Source organism: Bos grunniens, chromosome 8 (genome assembly GCF_055505025.1).
Source record: "Bos grunniens cultivar Pamir isolate PY7600 chromosome 8, Bosgru_T2T1.0, whole genome shotgun sequence".
In the NCBI taxonomy this organism is placed as follows: Eukaryota; Metazoa; Chordata; class Mammalia; order Artiodactyla; family Bovidae; genus Bos; species Bos grunniens.
The window spans coordinates 11,558,761-11,579,850 of NC_141172.1; the positions used below are offsets into that span (position 1 = coordinate 11,558,761).

General features: G+C 37.0%; 1 long non-coding RNA gene across 35 annotated transcripts in view; it reads left to right on the forward strand.

The window, feature by feature from the left end:
- LOC147366670 (uncharacterized) overlaps positions 1 to 21,090 on the forward strand; it is a 927,553-nt gene that overhangs the window by 516,974 nt on the left and 389,489 nt on the right. For 31 of the 35 annotated variants that reach the window (XR_015168902.1, XR_015168892.1, XR_015168915.1 and 28 more), the window contains one exon: positions 5,741 to 5,801. This is a non-coding gene — a long non-coding RNA (uncharacterized LOC147366670). Of the gene's footprint in view, positions 1 to 5,740; positions 5,802 to 6,585; positions 6,709 to 21,090 lie in introns of all 35 variants that reach the window. The other 4 variants (XR_015168894.1, XR_015168911.1, XR_015168899.1 and 1 more) reach the window with 1 other exon arrangement.

Below are 21,090 nucleotides of genomic sequence, written 5' to 3' on the forward strand. Positions count from 1 at the left end.
CTCAATACATACCATTACTGTCTGTTTCGTCTACATTTTCAAATCAGAAAACTAAGGACCAATTTTTGGCAATGGCACCTGGAAAGGAAAAGTGAACTGCAAACTATTTTAATGATTCTTACTGATATACAATTATGTCTCTCATGCAAACTAAATCAATGTTGCTGTGGTAGCAATGGTTTAGTTTGTTCATTTGTTTGCTTTTCTGAAATAAAGACCTCTATGAAGTTGTTGAGCCACTCCAGTACTCTTGCCTAGAAAATCCCATGGACGGAGGAGCCTGGTAGGCTGCAGTCCATGGGGTCGCTAAGAGTTGGACACAACTGAGCGACTTCACTTTCACTTTTCACTTTCACGCATTGGAGAAGGAAATGGCAACCCAATCCAGTGTTCTTGCCTGGAGAATCCCAGGTATGGGGGAGCCTGGTGGGCTGCCGTCTATGGGGTCGCACAGAGTCGAACACGACTGAAGCGACTTAGCTGCAGCAGCAGCATGAAGTTGTTGGCTATGTTCATTCAGGGAACGCTTCTAAAATGAGAGAGGTTTTCTATCTTTTCTAAGAATTTTGGTAGGATGACTTATTGAATTAGAAATTAAAATTTGCTTTTTCTTTTTGAATATAAAACCTGACTTCATCAGTGGATATAGACCTATAATAATGTATTTTCCCAGTTGGAATAGAGCTTGGAGTTTAAGATGAAGAGGTGACAGGATTGGGGTGAGGGGAAGTGAAGTGTTCATATAAAAAAGAAAGATGTATTCATTTCTGAAGGGATTCACATATGGCCCACTAGAAATGTTCCCCCCCCCCAGAATATCCTGAAGATGGGAGGGAGAGGTGGGAATTAACGTATGGGTCTTGGGTGCCTTTCTAAAAGCAAATAAGCACAAGAACAAAGAAGCCAAGGCTCTGAAGTGTCTACCATCCCATGCTTTGACATGAGCATGTGCAATGACCTGCGGGAGCCCGCAGAACAGAGGGTGCAGTCTCATTTCCTGAGAACTGATTAAGTATATTCATGTAATTCATATATATATTTTCACATACAACTGCACAGAAGGAGGAGTGGAAAGAGCCCCCAAAAGCACAGAATTTAAATCAATTTACATTTGAATGATTAAAAAAATCTGTTTTCTTATAAACTAGAAAGGCTGAGTACCTTGATAGTTAGCAGCACAGAATGAATCACCAGTTGGGCCGATGTCAAATTCCTGTAAATTGTGGCATGACTTGAACAAGTTATTTAATCTTCCCACCCTTCAATATCTTCACACATGAGATAATACTAACAATATTTATAATATAGAACTGTTAGAATAAGTTAATTAATATAAACACATAGTATAATACAAGTTAAAATATTTATAGGGTAATGTGGATGAAATATTAATAAAAATAATTATTGTTGCTTATAAGAGTAGGATTGCTATGGAATATCAAATGTTGCTGCCATGGTCAGTCACTCGGTCATGTCCATCTCTTTGTGACTCCTTGAACTGTGGCCCTCCAGACCCTCTGTCCATGGGATTTTCCAGGCAAGAATACTGGAGTGGGTTGCCATTTCTTCCTCTAAGAGATCTTTCCAAGTCTGGGATTGAATTTGCAGCTCTTGCACCTACTGTAATTTAACTGGATTCTTTACCACTGCTCCTGGGAAGCCCTATAATACCAAATAATGATAAATTATTACAAGTAATAGCTGCGAGTGTGAATCAGGACTCAAGGACAGAAGGAATGTTTCTCATAATTATTTTATAATAATTTGGAATAATTTATTTTCTGATCATTGTCTACTCTATACTTGTAAAACTTTATATATACTGCTTCTATAAGTTAATAAAAAATAAGCTACAAACCAGAATGGAATATTTGCATGATTTTATTAGTAAAGTAAGCAATTATCTATTTTTTTTAGGATATAATTTTGTGAAAACAAAAGATAATAAATCAGTTCAGAAAAATGCAGCTCTGTTTTTAGTCTGGGAAGTTTTATTTACTATGTAGAGATTTAGAATCACTATTCATAGTTATTATAATGACAGTAGCTTGTCTAAATATTTTGATAATACATTTGATCTCAGACTATGAAAAATTTGAACAATTGTTACATTATAGTTGATTTCAAAATAAAACTTCTTTCTAAAAATGATCTTACATATATGTAGGCAATTTCTTAATATCAAAATTAACTTACTTTAAGCGACTGCCAAAATGATAATTCTCAGATAATTACAAATAAAATGTTAATAGTAAAAGGAAAAATATGCTGACAACAATTTTTGATTACGTAAGTTAAACTTCTTGCTATATGTGCTTTTAAAATGCTGGCTTTTCAGTACTATGAAAAGTCTCCTAAGAAAATTCTGATGTCTATACTTTTAATTACTCAGATTTAAAAATATATTTTAGGAGTGAATATTTATTACAAAATATAATCTTTAAATTTAAATACTTTATGCAAATTAAATTACACATAAAATTATGAGGTCATTTTTCCTCTTTCCTAATATTGAAATACAGTGCTATTAATTTTCTCCTTTCCTCTCTAGAGAATAAATTGTGTTTTAATTGCATTAGTAAGCACATAAGCTAGATGCTAGGAAACATGTTTTATTGTTTTAGATTACAAAAGGTTATAGAATGTTTGGTTTTGAAAGGACCTTTGCAATTATTTAATCCACTCTCTCCACTTTACCGAGGAGGGAGCCAAGTCTTCCACGGTGACTTGTAGGAAGTCAGCTTAGCCATTTGCAAAGCTAGAAATGGAAATCAGTCTTTTTTTTTTTTTCCTTTCCAAGTTGTGGAAGAAAATTGCATCCATTTTGTAGTGTGCACAATTTCTGACATTATTTACACAGTTGTATTCAAATATCTTTGAGATGAGGGTGTTTGTGGTCAAAGAGTGTTAGATTGAATGGTAGGGCATTTTTCTTTAACCCCGTTTTCTTTAATGAGATTAAATTTGCCTCCATGAGCAACTGTATTTTTCCCTGCCAGCCTGCCATTTCAGCCACAGGCTAGAGATGATGGAATGTGATAGTTAACAGCATTTTGAAACCCACCAGTTTCTCATGAAATGCATGCTCAAATAGGACTTGGAGAAAGTTATTCACAGAAATAAATGAATAAATAGCTCTGTGTTATGATAATTAAGATGTATGTTGGGTAGAAGGGTGTGAGCATCATAAAATGCTGACTAGTGAAATAGGTCTCTGTGGCAGCGAGCATGCTTCTGTCTTACATTGTTAGCATTAAACAGTATATTTAAACGAAAGGAAGAAACACAGCTGTTAGTGTTCCATGTAACTATAATACAGCAGTTGTGCAGCTATTTGAGGAACCAGAGTGTGACCTAAATTGTGAGAGTTGGTCTGCTCCCATGCAAGTCTCAGACTTTGAGTCAAACGTTAATGAGATTAGAAAGAAGAGGAAAAGCCTCATCAGTTATGCCCTTGGGGCCTCATTTTGGTTTTATGTTTTCTTAGCTTCTTAATCATTTGTCTCCTGTGTCTGATCCCCCAAATTGTGTAACCTTCCAGATTCTAGGGTAGTTGTATTTAGTTCAGATATTTCTAAATTTTTAGTCTGAAGAGATCCTAATTCTACTTAATAGTCAAATAACCTAAGCGAAGTTTCCTTCTTAGGTGCCTTAGGCAAGTATACTGATCTATCAAGTTCTTTTTCCCCAAGGATTTCTATAAATCTTTGGAGAGTACTTGCATATTCCCCACGGACCTCTTGTTTGCTTAAGATCAAGGTGCTCCCTTCTAAAAGTGTGCTGGTTAGTAATATGTACTCCAGGTGAACTCATCAGTTAGGGACACAGAAAAACTTTATCAGGTGCTAAAGTCTGAACTGAGCTGGAGGGTCCCTTTGGCTCAGGTCAAAGATTTGGCAACTGAGATTTGACCATAGCTCCTTTTTCACAGGCAGAAACAAGAAAACACTACAGAATTTGCCTGAAATTCTTCTCTTGACTTCTATCCTATCCTGACCCGCAGACTCTGAATTTCTCATTATAGAATGTCTCCTACTTTGATTTAATGTATGTAGTGCCAATGACATGACTCCATCTTTGTAGGCAGCAGAGCTCAGTTCAAATTGTACTTTACTGCCATGCATAATGGCAACCCACTCCAGTATTCTTGCCTGGAAAATCCCATGGACGGAGGAGCCTGGTGGGCTGCAGTCCATGGAGTCGCGAAGAGTCATACACTACTGAGCGACTTCACTTTCACTTTTCACTTTCATGCATTGGAGAAGGAAATGGCAACCCATTCCAGTGTTCTTGCCTGGAGAATCCCAGGGACGGGGGAGCCTGGTGGGCTGCCGTCTATGGGGTCGCACAGAGTCGGACACGACTGAAGTGACTTAGCAGCAGCCACGCATATAACCATAGCATGAAAGGAGACCGATGACAGCTTATTGGATTCTTAAATGATACAGAAAATGAAGTAATCAAAACATTGTCTGGGGTTGTTGTTAAGCCTGCTGAGTAGAAAGGCTGCTGCATATTATTGAACTTCCACATAAGAAACTATTGCTGTATTCACAGAAAGACCAAATGATAACAGGGAATTAGGGTGCAGACAATTAAACACATTTGGTGGTAATAAATTTGCTCTCAAGTAGCTCTAAGTAGCTTCTCTTCCTGTCGTCCCATTAATAGTTGATTTTCTGGTCAGGTGCACTATTGATCGATTTGCACTGAAGCCATTTCTTCCTCATTAGCTTCCCAACTTTTCTTTGCCTCAATTTTCCTCAAATACAAAAGCCTTTTACAAGATTATAGAAAAAGAGTTGCTTGGCAACGATTTCATTCCCGTAACTGTCATGGTTGAGCACACAATGTCACCTTTTTGGCAGGGAGAAGTCAGATGTTTTACTATTTCCAAAGTTTACTCCATTTAATTACAATGTAAGATATTTAGTTATTTTTAATTATATATTTCCTACATGAATGTTTTCAATTTTGTTAATCGTATATAGCTCTGTTGAGACAAACAATGATTTTTATCCTTTACGAATGTATCCAGAAACTTTTCCTGGTTAAAAAAATGCTAGCAAGAAGTATGTCTGCTTGTTTATTATTCTCAAAAAGTCTTTTCATACCCTAAATGAGAAATCTGGGCCCTTACAGTAGTAATAGCCATCTACTATTCTGTTCTCAATGATTATAAAATATAGAAGCTTATAGGCAAGCATGTAGACTGCAGTAAATTCCTGTAACAATAGAAAATTAGTTTTCATAATTTTTCTGTTGTCTTCCCACACCTATGTACCAATTATATGGTTTGTATCTGTTTGATATAAGATATTCTATGTGTTTTGTGTATAGTAGTTATATAATTCACAGTTACTCACGGACGTAGCTGTTAAAATATTTTGTGATGACAATATAGTTTTGTGCAATATTGAACACACCAGGTGTGAGATGTAGAAATAAGACAAAAAAAAGTTGGAAATAGTAGACATAGTTGACTTTTGAAAATGTAAGGATTAGAGGCACAGACCCCTGCATAGTTGAAAATTCGAGTGAACTTTATGAGTTCCTGTCTGTGGTTCTACAGCCACAGCTTCAACCATAGGCAGATCAGATAGCATGGTGGTACATAGCTATTGGAAATAATCTGTATATAAGTGGACCCACAGAGTTCAAACCCATGTTGCAACAGCTCAGGAGTCAACTCTACAACTGTTTTAAGTCAATAAATTACATCCTTTTTTTTTTTTAACAGACCATAACTTTCCTGGCTTGGCTACACTTGGCTACACTTATTACAAAGAAAACAACTAAAGGTAAATAGAAACTTTTGTATCTAACCCTGGGGATGGGCTGACATATCTAGTGCATTATTATGTCACAGAATTTAAGAATGCAGAATTTGGGTTAAAAGTTCTACACCAATAGCCTAATATCTTGGGCCTTCATGCCATCTCCTTAAATGTATAACAATTTATAAAATGTCATAGTTGTGTATCTATTTATTTATAATTATTTTTCAGAAATTAGAAGACAAATCAATCACAAAAACTTAGTAAATATCCTTGATGGTATTTGGTGGGAAAATCTATATGCAAAATTGTGATTCTTCTAACAAAATATGTTCTCAAGAAATTTCTTCTTTTATCAAATTCATTTACAATTACTTATTTGATAATTTTGCCTGCAATAGTTACTAGGTGACAGAGGGTATACACAATTGTTCACTGAGATTGCTCTTGTCATATGACTTCCTTGTATGTTGTGGGAGGAAATTCATGTGAATCAGTCCTTGCTGCTGCTGCTGTTAAGTCACTTCAGTCATGTCTGACTCTGTGCGACCCCATAGACGGCAGCCCACCAGGCACCCCTGTCCTGGGGAGGCATAATTTTTCTCGTCATATTATCTGTTCAATTTAGTGGAATTTTGGAAGACAAAGGGAATAAAATATGTATTCCATGGAAATATTCAACTGGGATTCCATATTTGTTTTTTAGATAAATGTACTAGATCAATTTTCTTACCAATATTAAAAGAAGCATTTAAATAGAGGTCTGAAGTTAAATTACAGTTACAATGTTTAATGTTCCTGTTACTAGGTGACTAAGGAAGTATACTGTTGAACATGGAAAGGAAGTTGGTCTTGTCATTTGCCTTCTTTGTGTGTCGTTTTGAAGAAATTAATTTAAATCATACCACATAAATGCATGACAGCAGACCAGGTATGACTGACAGCTGCAGCCTCTATATTCTCACTGATAGCCAGTTGTGAAGATTTTTGATATTCAGTGTAAAAAGTGTGTTTCTTAGATGACATAGTTTCCGATGACATTCAGTGTAAAACATGTAGTTCTTAGATGATTAGTTTCCTAAGGATGCTGTAACAAGGTGCCACCAACTGGGTGACTTAAGACAACAGAAAATTTTCTTTAGCAGTTCGGGAAGCTAGAAATCCAATATCAAGGTGTCTGCTGGGTGGCCCTCTCTCTCCCTCAAGTCTTTAGAGGAGAGACCTTTCTTGACTCTTCCCATTTCTGGTACTCCAAAGTGTTCCTTGGTTTATAGCAACATAACTCCAACCTATGCCTTTGTCTTTATGTGATGTTCTCCTTGTGTTTCTCTATCTTCTAAGACCCTTATGAATCCTTATGATTTTGGGTACAGTCTTAGAACATAGCATGTCCCAGATCATCAAATTAGTCTAATGTGTTGACTGGATATTCAACTCAAATAATAGAAACTCTAGACCTAGTTTTGGAGAAGGCAATGGCACCCCACTCCAGTACTCTTGCCTGGAAAATCCCATGGACGGAGGAGCCTGGTGGGCTGCAGTCCATGGGGTCGCAAAGAGTCGGACACGACTGAGTGACTTCACTTTCACTTTTAACTTTCATGCATTGGAAAAGGAAATGGCAACCCACTCCAGTGTTCTTGCCTGGAGAATCCCAGGGACGGGGGAGCCTGGTGGGCTGCCGTCTATAGGGTTGCACAGAGTTGGACATGATTGAAGTGACTTAGCAGCAGACTTAGTTTTCCTGACATTCTCACCCTATTTCCTGAAAAAGATATTTGGCTTACTAATATAATTATTATTATAATTTTATCAGAGTAGAATGTTTATTATACCCATGCCCATCATTTTCTTCAACGTACTTTTCATTGGATGCTGACTATTCATGGGGATAGTCCTCTTTATTCTTGTTCTTTTTTATACTTTTACTAAATTAAATTATTCATGCATGGGGTACAAATGCACATAAGTAATACCAAAAAATATTAATGTGATAAGAATTTAATGTTTATTTTTATTTATTCAAGAGGGTATGTACAAATTATTGCCTTAACCATATATCTAATTAGTACCCTAAGACATTGAGGCTGACTAACTTATACACTCATACTCACAGGAATAAATGAATGGATAAATTGATTGATTGATGGGCAGGTGAGTGAATTGTTGGATGAATCACAAACTTATAGTTTTAATAAGTCTTTGCCGATCAAATAGGTATCGGTATTCTAAATAGCACATTATAGGCTCACACTTTACTAGATAGCTGCAGTCGGCATAGACTGTTCTAGTACAGGGTTTCCCTGGTGGCTCAGATGGTAAAGAATCTGCCCTCAATGCAGGAGACCAGCATTCAATCCCTGGGTTGGGAAGATCCCCTGGAGAAGGGAATGGCAACCCACTCCAGTATTCTTGCCTGGAAAATTCCATGGACAGAAGAGCCTAGTGGACTATAGACAATGGGGTCACAAAGAGTTGGACATGACTGAGCGACTTTCACTTTTCACTTTAGTACAAGGATTTTGCAAGAATATGAATTGACTGTCTATTATTTGCTATATCCTGATAAAGTTTACATATGTAATCATATTTCATCTAGAAAACACTTGTTTTGAGGCCCATAGGGCCATAATTTTCATTTACTTTCTCCTATGACCTGTGTACTTCCTGAGGGTATAAAAGGGATATGGAAACATTCATAAAAAGTTATAAATTCTGAGAATTTATTAATAATGAATTAATATGTCTCAGCACTGGTTATACTACCAGTGTGCTTTGGAGGATTTAGAATTCCTCTGGGTAATTTGTTTTGCTAAAAATATGTAGCTTAAAAATTCAGACCACTAATGTATTGAACTTTTCATCATCACATTTTAAAAATGTTTTCTCTACAGACATTTAAATTGTGAAAAATCGCAAAGTAGAGCCATTAAAATACTTTCAGAAGTCATTAGGGTACTTCCTCATTGCACATTCTTTATAATTATTTTGAGTTGTGGATCAGAATAGCAGTCATTGAATAAATATTGAATTCCCATTTTGTACACAGGACAATTTCATTCAAGTTGAATATTTTCATATTTGCACCCCAGTAACTTATTCTCTAATGAAATGTGCAGAGCTCCCCTACAAAAATCTAGTATAGGAGAATGTAATTATGTGATAAGAAGTATATATGTATTTTTAAACTAACAAAAATGGAATCTAAGGGGTTTCAAAGAGGTGATGGGACTTTTACTGACTCTTGAAAGTGAGATAGGATTAGGTAAGTTATAAAAAATAATACAGTCTCAGAATAATGAGATATCCTCATCTGTGTAGTCTTAGGGTAATATGGAAATCTATTTTATCAAAGGGAACGATGTGTTTTGAGAGTTAATGAAAATCAGTTGGAGTGGCTTTATGGAGCGTTATGAAAATGAGATAAGTTTTTGTACTATTAAGATTTGTTGGCCTATTGACTAATCTGACTTTAGAATATGATATATTCTAAATACAAATAATACATGAAAATTATATATAAGTATATCAATAGTAATTTATTAAAATTAAATATTACTATTGCTATATTATAGCAATGCTAGTTAACATGCTAATATTAATATATTTTAATAGTATAGTAAAATAATAAACATAATTTTTTTTTCTTTTTTCTTTATTTTTTTTTCTTTTTTTCTTTATTTTTTTCTTTTTTTTTACTTTTTTTTTCTCTTTTTTTTTTTTTTTTTTTTAAATTTTATTTTTAAAAAAAAAAAAACACATGCTCCCCATCCTGAACCCTCCTCCCTCCCAACCTCCCCATACCATCCCCCTGGGCCTTCCCAGTGCACCAGCCCCAAGCATCCAGCATCGTGCACTGAACCTGGACTGGCATCTCGTTTCATACATGACATTTCACATGTTTCAATGACATTCTCCCAAATCTTCCCACCCTCTCCCACAGAGTCCATAAGACTGTTCTATACATCAGTGTCTCTTTTGCTGTCTCGTACACAGGGTTATCGTTACCATCTTTCTAAATTCCATATACATGCGTTAGTATACTGTATTTATGTTTTTCCTTCTGGCTTACTTCACTCTGTATAATAGTCTCCAGTTTCATCCACCTCATTAGAACTGATTCAAATGTATTCTTTTTAATGGCTGAGTAATACTCCATTGTGTATATGTACCACTGCTTTCTTATCCATTCATCTGCTGATGGACATCTAGGTTGCTTCCATGTCCTGGCTATTATAAACAGTGCTGCGATGAACATTGGGGTACACGTGTCTCTTTCCCTTCTGGTTTCCTCAGTGTGTATGCCCAGCAGTGGGATTGCTGGATCATAAGGCACTTCTATTTCCAGTTTTTTAAGGAATCTCCACACTGTTCTCCATAGTGGCTGTACTAGTTTGCATTCCCACCAACAGTGTAAGAGGGTTCCCTTTTCTCCACACCCTCTCCAGCATTTATTATTTGTAGACTTTTGGATCGCAGCCATTCTGACTGGTGTGAAATGGTACCTCATAGTGGTTTTGATTTGCATTTCTCTGATAAAGAGTGATGTTGAACATCTTTTCAAGTGTTTGTTAGCCATCTGTATGTCTTCTTTGGAGAAATGTCTATTTAGATCTTTGGCCCATTTTTTGATTGGGTCATTTATTTTTCTGGAGTTGAGCTGTAGGAGTTGCTTGTATATTTTTGAGATTAGTTGTTTGTCGGTTGCTTCATTTGCTATTATTTTCTCCCATTCTGAAGGCTGTCTTTTCACCTTGCTAATAGTTTCCTTTGATGTGCAGAAGCTTTTAAGTTTAATTAGGTCCCATTTGTTTATTTTTGCTTTTATTTCCAATATTCTGGGAGGTGGGTCATAGAGGATCCTGCTGTGATGTATGTCAGAGAGTGTTTTGCCTATGTTCTCCTCTAGGAGTTTTATAGTTTCTGGTCTTATGTTGAGATCTTTAATCCATTTTGAGTTTATTTTTGTATATGGTGTTAGAAAGTGTTCTAGTTTCATTCTTTTACAAGTGGTTGACCAGATTTCCCAGCACCACTTGTTAAAGAGATTGTCTTTAATCCACTGTATATTCTTGCCTCCTTTGTCAAAGATAAGGTGTCCATATGTGCGTGGATTTATCTCTGGGCTTTCTATTTTGTTCCATTGATCTATATTTCTGTCTTTGTGCCAGTACCATACTGTCTTGATAACTGTGGCTTTGTAGTAGAGCCTGAAGTCAGGTAGGTTGATTCCTCCAGTTCCATTTTTCTTTCTCAAGATCGCTTTGGCTATTCGAGGTTTTTTGTATTTCCATACAAATTGTGAAATTATTTGTTTTAGCTCTGTGAAGAATACTGTTGGTAGCTTGATAGGGATTGCATTGAATCTATAAATTGCTTTGGGTAGTATATTCATTTTCACTATATTGATTCTTCCAATCCATGAACATGGTATATTTCTCCATCTATTAGTGTCCTCTTTGATTTCTTTCACCAGTGTTTTATAGTTTTCTATATATAGGTCTTTAGTTTCTTTAGGTAGATATATTCCTAAGTATTTTATTCTCTTCGTTGCAATGGTGAATGGAATTGTTTCCTTAATTTCTCTTTCTGTTTTCTCATTATTAGTGTATAGGAATGCAAGGGATTTCTGTGTGTTGATTTTATATCCTGCAACTTTACTATAATCATTGATTAGTTCTAGTAATTTTCTGGTGGAGTCTTTAGGGTTTTCTATGTAGAGGATCATGTCATCTGCAAATAGTGAGAGTTTTACTTCTTCTTTTCCAATTTGGATTCCTTTTATTTCTTTTTCTGCTCTGATTGCTGTAGCCAAAACTTCCAAAACTATGTTGAATAGTAATGGTGAAAGTGGGCACCCTTGTTTTGTTCCTGACTTTAGAGGAAATGCTTTCAATTTTTCACCATTGAGGATAATGTTTGCTGTGGGTTTGTCATATATAGCTTTTATTATGTTGAGGTATGTTCCTTCTATTCCTGCTTTCTGGAGAGTTTTTATCATAAATGGGTGTTGAATTTTGTCAAAGGCTTTCTCTGCATCTATTGAGATAATCATATGGTTTTTGTTTTTCAATTTGTTAATGTGGTGTATTACATTGATTGATTTGCGGATATTGAAGAATCCTTGCATCCCTGGGATAAAGCCCACTTGGTCATGGTGTATGATCTTTTTAATGTGTTGTTGGATTCTGATTGCTAGAATTTTGTTTAGGATTTTTGCATCTATGTTCATCAGTGATATTGGCCTATAGTTTTCTTTTTTTGTGGCATCTTTGTCAGGTTTTGGTATTAGGGTGATGGTGGCCTCATAGAATGAGTTTGGAAGTTTACCTTCCTCTGCAATTTTCTGGAAGAGTTTGAGCAAGATAGGTGTTAGCTCTTCTCTAAATTTTTGGTAGAATTCAGCTGTGAAGCCGTCTGGACCTGGGCTTTTGTTTGCTGGAAGATTTTTGATTACAGTTTCAATTTCCATGCTTGTGATGGATCTGTTAAGGTTTTCTATTTCTTCCTGGTCGAGTTTTGGAAAGTTGTACTTTTCTAAGAATTTGTCCATTTCTTCCTCGTTGTCCATTTTATTGGCATATAATTGTTGATAATAGTCTCTTATGATCCTTTGTATTTCTATATTGTCTGTTGTGATCTCTCCACTGTCATTTCTAATTTTATTGATTTGATTTTTCTCCCTTTGTTTCTTGATGAGTCTGGCTAATGGTTTGTCAATTTTATTTATCCTTTCAAAGAACCAGCTTTTGGCTTTGTTGATTTTTGCTGTGGTCTCTTTTGTTTCTTTTGCATTTATTTCTGCTCTAATTTTTAAGATTTCTTTCCTTCTACTAACCCTGGGGTTCTTCATTTCTTCCTTTTCTAGTTGTTTGAGGTGTAGAGTTAGGTTATTTATTTGACTTTTTTCTTGTTTCTTGAGGTGTGCCTGTATTGCTATGAACTTTCCCCTTAGGACTGCTTTTACTGTGTCCCACAGGTTTTGGGTTGTTGTGTTTTCATTTTCATTCGTTTCTATGCAAATTTTGATTTCTTTTTTGATTTCTTCTGTGATTTGTTGGTTATTCAGCAGCGTGTTGTTCAGCCTCCATATGTTGGAATTTTTAATAGTTTTTCTCCTGTAATTGAGATCTAATCTTACTGCATTGTGGTCAGAAAAGATGCTTGGAATGATTTCTATTTTTTTGAATTTACCAAGGCTAGCTTTATGGCCCAGGATGTGATCTATCCTGGAGAAGGTTCCATGTGCGCTTGAGAAAAAGGTGAAATTCATTGTTTTGGGATGAAATGTCCTATAGATATCAATTAGGTCTAACTGGTCTATTGTATCGTTTAAAGTTTGTGTTTCCTTATTAATTTTCTGTTTAGTTGATCTATCCATAGGTGTGAGTGGGGTATTAAAGTCTCCCACTATTATTGTGTTATTGTTAATTTCTCCTTTCATAGTTGTTAGCATTTGTCTTACATACTGCGATGCTCCCGTGTTGGGTGCATATATATTTATAATTGTTATATCTTCTTCTTGGATTGATCCTTTGATCATTATGTAGTGACCTTCTTTGTCTCTTTTCACAGCCTTTGTTTTAAAGTCTATTTTATCTGATATGAGTATTGCTACTCCTGCTTTCTTTTGGTCCCTATTTGCATGGAAAATCTTTTTCCAGCCCTTCACTTTCAGTCTGTATGTGTCCCCTGTTTTGAGGTGGGTCTCCTGTAGACAACATATGTAGGGGTCTTGTTTTTGTATCCATTCAGCCAGTCTTTGTCTTTTAGTTGGGGCATTCAACCCATTTACGTTTAAGGTAATTACTGATAAGTATGATCCCGTTGCCATTTACTTTATTGTTTGGGGTTCGAATTTATACACCATTTTTATGTTTCCTGTCTAGAGAATATCCTTTAGTATTTGTTGTAGAGCTGGTTTGGTGGTGCAGAATTCTCTCAGCTTTTGCTTATCTGAGAAGCTTTTGATTTCTCCTTCATACTTGAATGAAATCCTTGCTGGGTACAATAATCTGGGCTGTAGGTTATTTTCTTTCATCATTTTAAGTATGTCTTGCCATTCCCTCCTGGCTTGAAGAGTTTCTATTGAAAGATCAGCTGTTATCCTTATGGGAATTCCCTTGTGTGTTATTTGTTGTTTTTCCCTTGCTGCTTTTAATATTTGTTCTTTGTGTTTGATCTTTGTTAATTTGAGTAATATGTGTCTTGGGGTGTTTCGCCTTGGGTTTATCCTGTTTGGGATTCTCTGGGTTTCTTGGACTTGGGTGATTATTTCCTTCCCCAGTTTAGGGAAGTTTTCAACTATTATCTCCTCAAGTATTTTCTCATGGTCTTTCTTTTTGTCTTCTTCTTCTGGAACCCGTATGATTCGAATGTTGTAGCGTTTAATATTGTCCTGGAGGTCTCTGAGATTGTCCTCATTTCTTTTAATTCGTTTTTCTTTTATTCTCTCTGATTCATTTATTTCTACCATTCTATCTTCTAATTCACTAATCCTATCTTCTGCCTCTGTTATTCTACTATTTGTTGCCTCCAGAGTGTTTTTAATTTCATTTATTGCATTATTCATTGTATATTGACTCTTTTTTATTTCTTCTAGGTCCTTGTTAAACCTTTCTTGCATCTTCTCAATCCTTGTCTCCAAGCTATTTATCTGTGATTCCATTTTAATTTCTAGATTTTGGATCAATTTCACTATCATTATTCGGAATTCTTTATCAGGTAGATTCCCTATCTCTTCCTCTTTTGTTTGGTTTGGTGGGCATTTATCCTGTTCCTTTATCTGCTGGCTATTCCTCTGTCTCTTCATCTTGTTTAAATTGCTGAGTATGGGGTGTCCTTTCTGTATTCTGGCAGTTTGTGGAGTTCTCTTTATTGTGGCTATTCCTCACTGTGTGTGGGTTTGTACAGGTGGCTTGTCAAGGTTTCCTGGTTAGGGAAGCTTGTGTCAGTGTTCTGATGGGTGGAACTGTATTTCTTCTCTTTGTTCAGTCGCGCTGTGGGGAGGGAGGGAGGGATGCTGCAAGCAAATAACACTGGCGTGCGCTCGCAGTGCCTCAGCCACACTGGGTCTGCCCCCGCTCACTGCGCGTGTAGCCTCCCTGCCCACACTGCTCGGGCTCTAGGTTGTTCCGCCGGGAACAATCCGAGGCTGGCCCTGGGTTGCATGTACCTCCCAGGTCCAAGCCGCTCAGGTTCAGGCACTCGGATAGTCCTCAGAGGCGCAGACTCAGTTGGGCCTGAGTATTGTGCTCTTCCCAGGTCCGAGCAGCTCAAGTGATGAGGTGTTTGGCGAGCGCCAATGCTGCGACTTATCTGGGTGCAAAACCGGCGCACCTTCTTAGGCAGATGTTAACCGTCCAGACCCCCAAGAAGTTTTAGTTAGCAAAGAAGCCTGCTTACAGTTTTATAGATAATGTCTCTCTGGGGCTGCGATTGCCCCCTTCCGGCTCTGGCTGCCTATCACCGGAGGGGGAAGGTCTGCAGCCGGCTATCTCTGTTCAATTCTTTGTTCCGTGCGCGGGCCTGGCGGTCTTAGGTTGGGGCTGGCTTTTCGCGTAGTAGATATCCCACAGTCTGGTTTGTTAGCCCAAATTATTTCGCTCAGATAGTGCTCAGGGTATTCAGGCCAGATTCTTACTCTAAGCGATGCAGCCCGCGCTGCGCCTCCCTGCCCAGCCCCCGCTTGTTAATGGCGCCTGCAGGCGTCTGCGCTGCTTCTCCACTGGGGGAGTTACCGTAGGACTCGCAATCTTCGAGTTTTAATTGTTTATTTATTTTTTCTTCCTGTTATGTTGCCCTCTGTGCTTCCAAAGCTCGGCACAGATTCGGCAGTGAGAAGGTTTCCTGGTGTTTGGAAACTTCTCTCTCTTTAAGACTCCCTTCCCGGGACGGAGCTCCGTCCCTCCCTCTTTTGTCTCTTTTTTTGTCTTTTATATTTTTTCCTACCTCCTTTCGAAGAGTTGGATTGCTTTTCTGGGTGCCTGATGTCCTCTGCCGGCATTCAGAAGTTGTTTTGTGGAATTTACTCGACGTTTAAATGCTCTTTTGATGAATTTGTGGGGGAGAAAGTGTTCTCTCTGTCCTACTCCTCCGCCATCTTCTGAAGCTCACATAATTTTTTAAGAACACAAATTCATAGGTACAGAGAAGGGATTGATGGTTGCCAGAGGTGGAGTGTGAAGGTATGGGAGAAATGGGTGAACTTTGCTTTTTAAAAATTCAAATAAATTATTTGCATAAATGTATGTAATATAACTTTATACATACATATATTTAAAATAGAACTTTATATAATATAGTGCTTTACATATACTAGAACACTATTTCTCTGTTACTGCACATTTATACTTTACCAACATTTAATTTCTTACCTAAGGGTGAAAGATTTATAGATACTTTACATTTTCCTTTTGGTTTCTATGTTATTAATAGTCTTATTTTTACCTGTATTATAATGACCTCACAGTTGGGAATGTGTTTTGGTGCTTTGTGAAGGCATGTGATTATGTGTGCTTGCATGTTTTGAGTGCTAATTGCTGTTTGGAAATTTCCTTAGCACACACGAAGGATTCATCAATGGAGACCATAAATTCCACCTGTATGAAGCCTTCTGAAGTTAGATGATGGCTCTTAGCTGGTTGATTCTTTGACTGGTAAAGATGCCTGATCTCTCTCTAACTTGCTACCACAGATCAGTCTAGCCATAGCCTGTAACACTTAGATTTTTTATTCCTAGTACCATTCTCTATATCTTGCGGATTCCAAAACTATGTCAAACTCTTCTATTGGTTCTCCTAGGATGTTACTTAATTTGCCTGGGAGTGGTTGGACAAGGTACTGTGCTCTTATCAATAGAAACTTGTACCTTAAAAAAACAAAAAAAAAAACCACTGTGTATATTTAAAATCTTCAAGTTACTTCGTCAGTCAGTCAGTCAGTTCAGTTCATGTCCAACTCTCTGCGACCACATGGACTGTAGTCCGCTAGGCTTCCCTGTCCAGCACCAACTCCTGGAGTTTACCAAGCTCATGTCCATTGAGTTGGTGATGCCATCCAACCATCTCATCCTCTGTTGTCCCCTTCTCCTCCTGCCTACAATCTTTCCCAGCATCAGGGTCTTTTCAAATGAGTCAGCTCTTCGCATCAGGTGGCCAAAGTATTGGAGTTTCAGCTTCAACATCAGTCCTTCCAATGAATATTCAGGACTGATTTCCTTTAGGATGGACTGGTTGGATCTCCTTGCAGTCCAAGGGACTCTCAAGAGTCTTCTCCAGCACCCCAGTTCAAAAGCATCAATTCTTCAGTGCTCAGCTTTTTTTATAGTTCAACTCTCACATCCATACATGACTACTGGAAAAACCATAACCTCGACTGGATGGACCTTTGTTGGCAAATTAATGTCTCTACTTTTTAATATGCTGTCTAGGTCAGTCATAACTTTCCTTCCAAGGAGTAAGCGTCTTTTAATTTCATGGCTGCAGTCACCATCTGCAGTGATTTTGGAGCCCCCAAAACATAAAGTCTGTCACTGTCTCCACTGTTTCCCCATCTATTTCCCATGAAGTGATGGGACCAGATGCCATGATCTTTTTTTCTGAATGTTGAGCTTTAATCCACCTTTTTCACTCTCCTCTTTCACTTTGATCAAGAGGCTCTTTAGTTCTTCTTCGCTTTCTGCCATAATGGTGGTGTCATCTGCATATTTGAGGTTATTGATATTTCTCCCCGCAATCTTGATTCCGGCTTGTGCTTCACCCAGCCCAGCGTTTCTCATGATGTACTCTGCATATAAGTTAAATAAGCAGGGTGACAATATACAGCCTTGCTGTACTCCTTTCTCTATTTGGAACCAGTCTGTTGTTCCATGTCCAGTTCGAGCTGTTGCTTCCTAACCAGCATACAGATTTCTCAAGTTACTCCTTATATACTCACAAAATGGAGGTAAGACAATCCTACCATGATTGCCTTTTGTATCATCTGTGGAAACAATTTGATTGTAACTTTTGGATGTATGCTACTTTTTTTTTTTTTTCCAAATGAAGACCCAGACAAAATTCTAGTATTGTACATATTCTATTTTCACTAATATTTACACCGACAGGGAAGAATCACAAAATTTGGAGCAGATTAAAGTAGAAAAATTTGATTTGCAGTGATACTTATTATGAATTGAAAGACAAAATTAATATCTCTTTATCTGGAATAGCTCCTTGGTATTTCTTTGTATTTCATAATCTTTACACTTTTGGCAGCTAAAGAGTATGCTTGTAGAATGAGCCTAACTTTACGGTTGTCTTATATTTATTTCTTCATGATTAAATTCGGCTTATACATTCTTGACAGAGTGTCATTGAAATGATTTTTCTACTCAGTTTATCATATTACAATGTACATGATTTTTTTTGTTTTATTTTTGATGTTAACTTTGTCACCTGGTTGAGGATTTGTCTGTTGGGGGGTCTTCATAGAAAAGTTTCTATTTTTACTTTAGAATTTAGTAAGTACGGTGTGTGGATACACTTTGAATACAAATAAGTGTCCTTCTTTTCATTCAGCTTATACTCACTCATTTTACATTCATTTATTTTATTGTATGTTATTATGATTATTGCCAAATAGTGATTCTCTAACTTCATCATTTCTTCTACATTTATCTGTTGACATTATTCTGTGAGTAAGAACTTTCCATTTTTTCCATGTATTTTGTTTATTTACATAAAATTTAACTCACAAATTCTAAATTGATTTGATGGGAGGTTCAAATTGTCATAGGTTTTTCTATTGGGAGTAACTCCAAGCTTGTTCCTATAATATTTTGACATATCTCTATCATTGAGCACATTTTACATTTCTGGCATACTATGTTGCACATATATTTTATACTTCTAATTTCCCGGTCCCAGAAACATTCATTTGTCCATGGAGTTTTGTTACTTCTTGTTGCAACTGGGCACTAGGTGTGCCAAATGCCACTGGGTGCCATTGTTTCTAGAAAATATGTGTATAAATGAATGCCTCGGCTTCTATTTGTGGGTGTGTGTACGTATTTCTCAGTCACTCTATCCATCTATTCATCTACCTATACAATCTCTCTATCTCTTCAGAATAAATTCAGCCTGTTATTAGAGAAAACTCTTCTTAAAGCTCACAATAATGCATATTAAAGATGTAAAATAGTGCATTTAAATAAAAGAGACATTAATACAATTGTACAAGGAAATCCTGGGGCTTCCCTAGTGGCTCAGTGGTAATGAATCCACCTGCCAAGGCAGGAGATGCGGGTTTGACCCCTGGGTTGGGATATCTCCTTGTGAAGGGAAGGATGACCAACTCCAGTTCTTGCTTAGGAAATACCATGAACAGTGGAGCCTTGTGGGCTACATCCATGGGGTCACATAAGAGTCAGACATCACTTAGCGACTAAGACAACAACAACAAAGGAAATCCTACTGTCTGTCCTCACTAGTCATTGTAGTAATGTTGCATAAAGTCACGGGAACACTGAATTAAGGAAGCTTTGTTTCTGGGTCCAATACAAGCTTTAGTCCCTAAAAGACTCTGGTCACAACATTTTTATCAGGTGATCAATGCATATGTTTTATGAATGTTTTTATTTTTAAATATTTTTAATGTTTTGTTGATTCATTGACATTGAACTCACAGCTAATAATTCTAACACATAATATTTTCTGCATAAACCTTACATAAGTCTTCTTGCACTTGAGGATATTAGCCAACACCTTAGTAGAACAATTTGGGGTCACTTTACATGGAAAAGTCACAAATGAAGGCACATTTGTTTTAGATGGCACTAAATAGGCCATAAGAAGAACTCTTGTAGGATAAAATTTGAAACAGGAAGCCAGAGCATCACCCTATTAGATCTTCCCTGGGAACATGTGCAACAGGGCCACCTAAAAGTTTTTCCACTGTATGTGTGTCTGAGCATGACTAAGAAAATACTCTGAGTATTGATTTACAATGGGCTTTCCTGGTGGCTCGGATGAAAAAAAATCTGCCTGCAATGATTTACAAATAAGTTTTAGCAATTAGAGGGATTTAAAAATATTGATCAATTGTACATATATGATCTAGGTGTTGCTGGAAATGCATTTTTTTAGATGTGATTACTATTTAAATCAGTAACTTTGACTAAAACGGATTACCTTCCAAAATATGTATGGACCTCACCCAAATAATTGTGGACCAAACAGAGAGATGTCCCTCTTGGCCAAAAAAATAGTCTTCCTCCAGAATGCCTTTGATTTGAACTACAACTCAGGTTAACTTTTTTTAACATCTCTTAGTCTATAGGCCTGCTCTGCAAATTTCAATCTTGCCAGCCCCATCATCATGTGAGCCAATTGCTTAAAATAACTCTCTCTCTCTGTGTATATATGTATACATCCTTTTGGTTCAGTTTCTATGGAGAACCCTAAGTAGTACAGTAGCCAGTGTCAATTATCATGTTATAACAACTCATTTTATATGTAGTAATAGCAAGTGCTAACAAAAAGTAGATGATTTTCATATAAGCACACATATAGAATAGACAAAATAAATCAGATAATTCACAGGTTGAAAAAAGAAAATCTTAAGGATTTTATATTTAATATCAGATATGCTGACATATTACCCATTAGTGTGAAGACTTCAGTTCAGGTCAGTCACTCAGTCATGTCTGACTCTTTGTGACCCCATGGACTGCAGCAAGCCTGGCTTTCCTCTCCATCACCAACTCCCGGAGCCTATACAAACTCGTATCCATTGCGTCGGTGATGCCATCCAACCATCTTATCCTCTGTTGTCCCCTTCTCTTCCCACCTTCAATCTTTCCCAGCATCAGGGTCTTTTCCAATGAGTCAGTTCTTCACATCAGATGGCAAAAGTATTGGGAGTTTCAGCTTCAGCATCAGTCCTTCCAATGAATATTCAGGACTGATTTCCTTTAGGGTGGACTAGTTGCATCTCCTTGCTGTCCAAGGGACTCACAAGAGTATTCTCCAACACCACAGTTCAAAAGCATCAAATCTTCTGCACTCAGCTTTCTTTATAGTCCAACTCTCACATCCATGCATGACTCCTGGAAAAACCATAGCATTGAGTAGATGGACCTTTTTTGGTAAGGTAATATCTCTGCTTTTTAATATGCTGTCAAGGTTGGTCATAACTTTTCTTCCAAGATCAGGCATCTTTTAATTTCATGGCTGCAGTCACCATCTTCAGTGATTTTGGAGCCCAAGTGAATAAAGTCTGTCACTATTTCCATTGTTTCCCCATCTATTTGCCATGAAGAGGTGGGACTGGA